The sequence below is a fragment of the Penaeus vannamei genome, chromosome 1 (assembly GCF_042767895.1).
Source record: "Penaeus vannamei isolate JL-2024 chromosome 1, ASM4276789v1, whole genome shotgun sequence".
Classification (NCBI taxonomy): Eukaryota; Metazoa; Arthropoda; class Malacostraca; order Decapoda; family Penaeidae; genus Penaeus; species Penaeus vannamei.
In genome coordinates this window covers 2,283,395-2,290,894 of record NC_091549.1, presented here as the reverse complement: position 1 = coordinate 2,290,894, position 7,500 = coordinate 2,283,395, and positions in this window count along the sequence as shown.

Genomic DNA, 7,500 nt, shown 5'->3' with positions numbered 1-7,500 from the left:
CTCTCTCTCTGGTTCTCTGTTTGTAAATTAACAATATAAAGGCAAATCAAATTAAAAGTTGGTAAAAGCTCCAGATTTATTAACATATATGTAATATATTCATACATGTTCTATTCTTTTATATATATCATTATTATTATTATTATTATTATCATCGTCATCACTATTATTATCATTATTTTCATCATTATTATCATTATTTTCATCATCATTGTCATTATTTTCATCATTATTATCATTATTATCATTATTTTCATTATTATCATTATTTTCATAATTGTTGTCATCATTTTCATCATTATCATCATTATTTTCATCATTATTATCATTATCAGTATTGTTACTGCATATGTCATTATTAAAATTGTTGTTTCACATAAGTTTCTTTAACATATATGCAACAAAAGCGACCTGCAAAATTCATAAGGGTTGCGTCTGCATGTCCATGATAAAATCTTTATGAGTGCCATTACATTTTTTCTTCACTATCTTTTTTTTCTTTTTTTTATACTGTGTATATCAATACTTTCTTGGGGCTTCCGAAAAAGTAGGAGGTAGCACACGTTTCCAAAGAAAGAGGAAAAAGGGAAGCAATTTTTAATCTTATTATTATTATTTTTTTTAAGTGGGGTGGGGTTGCCAGTCGGGTAACCCATTCAAAAAAAAAAAAAAAAAAAAAAAAAAACTCTACACCAAACTCCCTCATTCTCAACTTCTTCCTTCCCTCTTTCCCTCTATCTCCTCATCTTTTTCCCCATCTTCCCTCATTTCCTCCCTCTCTCCTTCTCCCTCTCGCCACAAACTTCTCTCCCTTCCCCCTCCCTCCTTCGCATCCCCCCCCACCCCCCCTGCCCTGCAAACCCCACCCTACCCCCCTGCCCGGCAACCCCCCCTCCCCGGCAACCCCCCCCCCCTCAGACCAATCAAACAAAAATAGGAGACAATTCAAACTTATTACCGATGAAGCTTCCTTTGAACCCTCCCCCCCCTCCCCCTCTCCCTCCCCCTTCCTTTTTTTCTTTCTTTCTTTCTTTCTTTTTTGTCAACTGCAGAGTTTCACAATCCCGCAATTTGAGAAAAGGAGTTGGGATTGATAGTTTGCGAAATCTTTAATGCAAGTTGTCCGGTGCAGCAGAAGGAGACATGTCTGCAAAAAAAGAAAGTATTGACAGTTTGAGATTTTCCGAACTTGTGATGAAAGTTTAGAGACGAGATTTAACAAAGGCAAATGGAAGCACGTATTCAAGTTTCCAAGTTTCCAAGAGTCGAATGAAAATAGTTGCGATAATAATAGTGATAATCATGCTAAAAATAAGGATGATAATGATAAGAAGATTAATCATGAAAGCACACTCAAGTTTCCAAGAGTCGAATGAAAATAGTTGAGATACTAATAGTGATAATCATGCTAAAAATAATGATAATAATGACAAGAAGATTAAAGATAAAAACAATCATGATAATGATGATAAGAATTATGATAATCATGATGATGGTGATGCTTATAATAATGACATCAATAACAGTAAAATGATATGAACAATAATAAGAGAAATGATATTATTTAACAACGAACACACGTACTAATTAACCAAACGCTACCAAAAAACATAACTTCCTTTGATGTCCAGCACATTTATTTTCTTGTCATTATTACTTACTTACTTACTTCCTTTGATGGAGGTAATAATGACAGTAATAACGACAAGAAAGTAATGAAAATATTAAAGAAAACGACCATGCTCTTTTTCCTTCGACTACCACTGCCTCCAATGGTTCAAAAACATTAGCACATAAGGCTGAGAATCGTGCAAAGAAAAACCGGCTCGTCAGATTTATTTTTCGATGTGATATATTTGCATTTTTCCTCGTCTTCTTGGGTCGTTTCCCGTGATTTGTCATGGGGTGTGGAGGGAATGGAGGACAGGTTCTGAATCATGTCATTGATGTGACGGCAATATCCCCTGTCGTGATAGATACTTGACTGAAATTTGCCTTGAGGCCAATTACGTGTAGGATTCTCATGTTTGGAATGAATTCATGATCTTGTTTTTTTCTCTCTCTCTCTCTCTCTCTCTCTCTCTCTCTCTCTCTCTCTTTCATTCTTTCTTTCTTTCTTTTTTTGACTGTTGATATTACCTTTTCTTTCGTTTTTTAAATATTATTTTTTCATTTCTACTTATTTTCTCTCCTCTCTTCTTTCATTTTCAGGCCTTCCTCTCTCCTTCTGTCTCTCTTTGTCCCTGTCTCCAAATGTCTCTCTCTTTCTCTCTCTCTCTCTCTCTCTCTCTCTCTCTCTCTCTCTCCCTCTCTCTCTCTCTCTCTCTCTCTCTCTCTCTCTCTCTCTCTCTCTCTCTCTCTCTCTCTCTCTCTCTCTCTCTCTCTCTCTCTCTCCCTCTCTCTTTCTGTCTCTCTCTCTCTCTCTCTCTCCAATTTTGTCCGCTTTCTTTCAGTCTTTGTCTTTCTCTCTTTGTTTTTCTTCTTCTTCTTCCTCTCTCTGTCTCTCTCTCTTTCTTTTTCTTCTTTTGCTTCCTCTCTCTCTCTCTCTCTTTCTTTTTCTTTTTCTTTCTCTTTCTCTCTCTTTGTCTCTCTCTCTCTCTCTCTCTCTCTCTCTCTCTCTCTCTCTCTCTCTCTCTCTCTCTCTCTCTCTCTCTCTCTCTCTCTCTCTCTATTTTTGTCTTTGTCTAGTTTCTTCCATTTTCTCTCTCTCTCTCTCTCCCTCTCTCTCTCTCTCTCTCTCTCTCTCTCTCTATCTATCTCTCTCTCTCTCTCTCTCTCTCTCTCTCTCTCTTTCTTTCTTTCCCTATCTCTCTTCTTTTTCTTCTTCTTCTTCTCATTTTCTAATATCCTTCCATTCTTTTCCTCCCTCTCTGGACAGAAATTGAATAATTGCTAATACCCCTAATCCTCAATTATAATCAATAATATTACGCTCGAATATGGAGATCACATTTACAATCATGATTCATTTCCTACTGCATTATCGGACACGAATAATCCAGTCATTTTAGAAATTAATTTAATCCATTTACAAACTGGCTTCAAGGTTCACTATCTTTTTGCGTTTCCTTCATGAAAATATGTATGATTAAATGAAAGCCCTGATATGATTCTGACAGAAATGAGTTTGCTTGATTACAGGTAATGGATATAATGACTCAATTAAGATTAATAGGACCGCAAAGCAATTAAAACAATTTTTTGGCAGAAGGGCGGAAAGGAATTAGGAATCGGTGTGGGTACAAATCGTATTTTTTTTTAATCTGTGATTTATCCTTTTTCCAAAATGTTTCTTTTTCTTCTTCTACTTTTTCCTTTTCTTTTCTTTTTTTCTGTTTCTCCTTCTTTTCCTGCTTTATTTTTGAGAAGCGGTATCATGATAGATAAGGTGATAGATGTTTGATATTTAACTTTTCAAAATGTTATAATTTTCTTTTTGTTTTTTTCTTGTTTTTGCTTTTCCTCTTTTCTTTTTCTTCTCACTCTTTTATTTCTTTTTTCATCTCTTCCTCGCTAGTCTTATCGAAGAAGTAATATTCTGAAATAGACTTTTCATATGCAATAGATTGGTTATTTCTCAGAATATCTGGAATCTGGAAGAAAGAAAAGATGCAAAGAAACGTAACGACAAGAAGAAAATAATAATAATAAAGAAGAAATACCAATAGCCAAACAATTGCATGCAACGGCGTTATTTGAAAGAAAGTAATGTCTTTTATCGTTGAATTTCGAAATGGGGGAAAAGTCTCAAAATAAATGTTCTATTTGTTCTTCGTTATTTCCTCCTCTGAGTCACTGAATTTGATTTAATTTCTGACTGTTCCCTGAGTATTTTTATGGAAGGCTAGTGTGTATGTGTGTGTGTGTGTGTGTGTGTGTGTGTGTGTGTGTGTGTGTGTGTGTGTGTGTGTGTGTGTGTGTGTGTGTGTATGTATGTGTGTAGGTTGGTATGCAAGCACACACACACACACACACACACACACACACACACACACACACACACACACACATACATACACACACACACACACACACACACATACACACACAAACACACACATACACACACACGCACACACACACACACACACACACACACACACACAGACATATGTGTGTATGTCTGTATCCATGTATTTAAAGGCATATTTGTATGTTCACTCCTTTGCATACAACAATATACGTTACATGCAACATGCTCGGTGCATCTCCAAATTCACATATCCACTTCGTCCTTGCTTTCTTTTTCCATCCACCCTGCTCCCTCTTTCTCTTTCTCTCTCTATATCAATTTCCCCCTTTGCTCTCTGCACTTCTCCTCTCTCTTAATTTACCTTCCCCCCCCCTCTCTCTCTCTTTCTCCTTTTATCCCTCCCACGCTTTTCGCTCTCCCTCTCCCTCTCCCTCTCCCTCTTCCTCTCTCTCTTCCTCCATTTCTCCCTGTATCTATCTTCTTACTCTCCCCTTGTGATATATACGCAACGCAGACATAACATGTAATCAAGGGAAATGCAATGGCGATAGAGCTTGCTTACAATGAATACTGGATCGCTGCAAATAACACACATCAAATGGCAATCAACGAGCATGTACACCACTACTTGGGGATAGAGTTTCTATGTTGTTCTCGTGGGTCGTTTTACAGCACCAGTTGGAAGGGTCTGTCGCTCGGCGTCGTCTTCGGATTTGGGGGGAAAGATTTTTTTGTCTTGGTACTTTCATTGTTATGTTAATTCTTGTAGTTTCCTTGTCGTCTTTAATACTATTATTACTATATCTTTTTTGTTCATATGTTTTATCATTATTCTTATTGCTATCGTTATTATTATCATTATCATTATTATTATCGTTATTGTCATTATCGTTATTATTATTATCCTTATGATTTGTTATATAATAATAAGGAACTCTATGCTTACTTTTATCATTGTTATGATAATAATCATCATTATTGTCATTGTTATCATTATTGTTATCACTTATATTGCCATCATTATCACAACTATTATTATTACTGCCATCATTATTGTGATTATCATTATCATCATAATGATAACTATTATTATCATTATCGATTTAATTTTTCTTTATCCTTTTCTGCATCATAATCACATCATCATTGTTATCATGTTTACTCTTATTATTGTCATTATTACAATTATTCTTACCATCATTGTTATTTTCCTTGTTATTGTTACTATCATTAGTTTTCACTATTAGTAACATCATCTTCTTACTATTATTATTACTGCCATTATTAGATTTATCGTTGTGATCATTATTATCATCAATATTATTTTTGTTATTCCTATCAATTTTAGCATAATCACATTTATCATCATCATGATTGCTATCATTTTTATCAAGATTATTGTTATCATTAATCATTATCAGTATTATCATTATCAGCGTCTATCGCTTTCCTTATTGTCATTATTATTATCATAATTATGATCATAGTGATAAACATTGTTAGTCATATTATTCTTTTTATTATTTTTTGTCATTTCTTGATTAATGCTTTTGCTTTCGTTATCATTACCATTAATCCTTATGCCGATTTTGGTCCTCAATGTCACAAATCATGGCCACATATGACTAAAAATCCCTTGAAATAAATCCTCCTCGTACTCTAAAATCAAGTACAGTTCTTGACAATCTCGCCGTTCGTAATAAAGTGCTTTTTCGTGAGATTCTGCAAGAGGATTATCCCGTGTCATTAACCCTTTGCCAGAGTTCTTAATTACATTGCCCAGTGCTTTTCTAAAACACTGATTCTGATATTATATTCACCACGTTATACGGTCTTGTAATTCCCGTTTGGAGGTCATGATATATATATATATACATACATACATACATATATATATATATATATATATATATATATATGTATGTATGTATGTATGTATGTATATATATGTATATATATATATATATATATATATATATATATATATATATATATATATATGTATATATATATATATATATATATATATATATATATATATATATATATATATATATATATATATATATATATATATATATATATATATATATATATATATATATATATATATATATATATATATATATATATATATATATATATATATATATTAACTTTTACGGCTTCTATGTCGTTTATCCTATTATCCTAAGAAACAACTCTACGATAGGATGCAATTACTCTCTCTTTGGTCACAAGAAGGATATCCGGTTTTCTATGACGAGGGAGGTAGTCGCACTTTGTCTCTAATATCCCATATTAACTTGTCTCTCTATTCTTAGTTTCCGCTATAAGAAAGGAATACCATATATATAATCTTTTATTCGTTTATCATATTCTTTTCCTTGATGACATTTCGTCCGCAGTTTCCAATTTTAAAACACTGATATGTATTCACTTCTTTTTGCTCAACTTTTTGCGTTCAGTAAGTACATAGTATAAACTTTCTCATTTCTCTATACATATTCTACAAAGTCTTCTGCCAGCGTGGTGTTTCCCAAGATTGATTCCTGTTGACACTTGTACACCCCGGGGCTTCCGTTTGTGATCAGGTTTCGTAAGCCAATTCCATGTTATCTTTCATATATATATTTTCTCCCTCACGCTGCTAAATATTTCCTTCCCGTTTCCAAAGGGTATCGTGATTCCTGGTTCTTTGATATCAATTTTATTTGCGGTTTTCTGGGGCTCAGTTATCTTTATTTCTCTTAGGCTTTGAAGCAGCATGTAAACAGATTTCTTTCTGTACCAAAATTAAACTGTTCGCTTCATTTCTCACGCAACATATACAAATAACTTAAAACCTAACTGATAAAACGTAAAACCTGTTTACATCACCTTTCAAAGAACATAGCGGCATTCATCGTCAATATATATATATATATATATATATATATATATATATATATATATATATATTTATATTTATATTTATATATATATATATTTTTTTTTTTTTTTTTTTTTTTTTTTTTTCTTTCTTTCTTTCTTTCTTTCTTTTCTTTTCTTTTTTCCATTTATTCTTATCGGCTCCATTTTTCAGCACTGCTTCTGCTGCCCAGGTGTTCATTGCTGTAACCTTCTTCTCTCTTGTCAGCTTTGATCGCAAATCCTGTTTCCGTTTCTTTTAATATTCCTTTACAAAATATTCCTCCATTTCTATTACCTCGATCTTATCCATTTCAACAATGCTCAAGCACTTCATTGTCCGTCCTTGTGGAGGAGTCACTCAATCCACTACAATCTCTACATTGATTATCAACACACTGCATTTTTCAGGCCAATTCACTCTTCTCTTAATGGTCTTGAAAAATGTTATTGTTTTTACCAATGAATATCTTTAGTCACGACCATCTATCTGCCTTTCTTAGGGCCATTGTTAGTGAAATTGTACATACACACAAATAGTGATGATGATGGTGATGATAATGGTAAGGACGGTGGTGATGATGATGATGATGGTGATGATGATGATGATGATGATG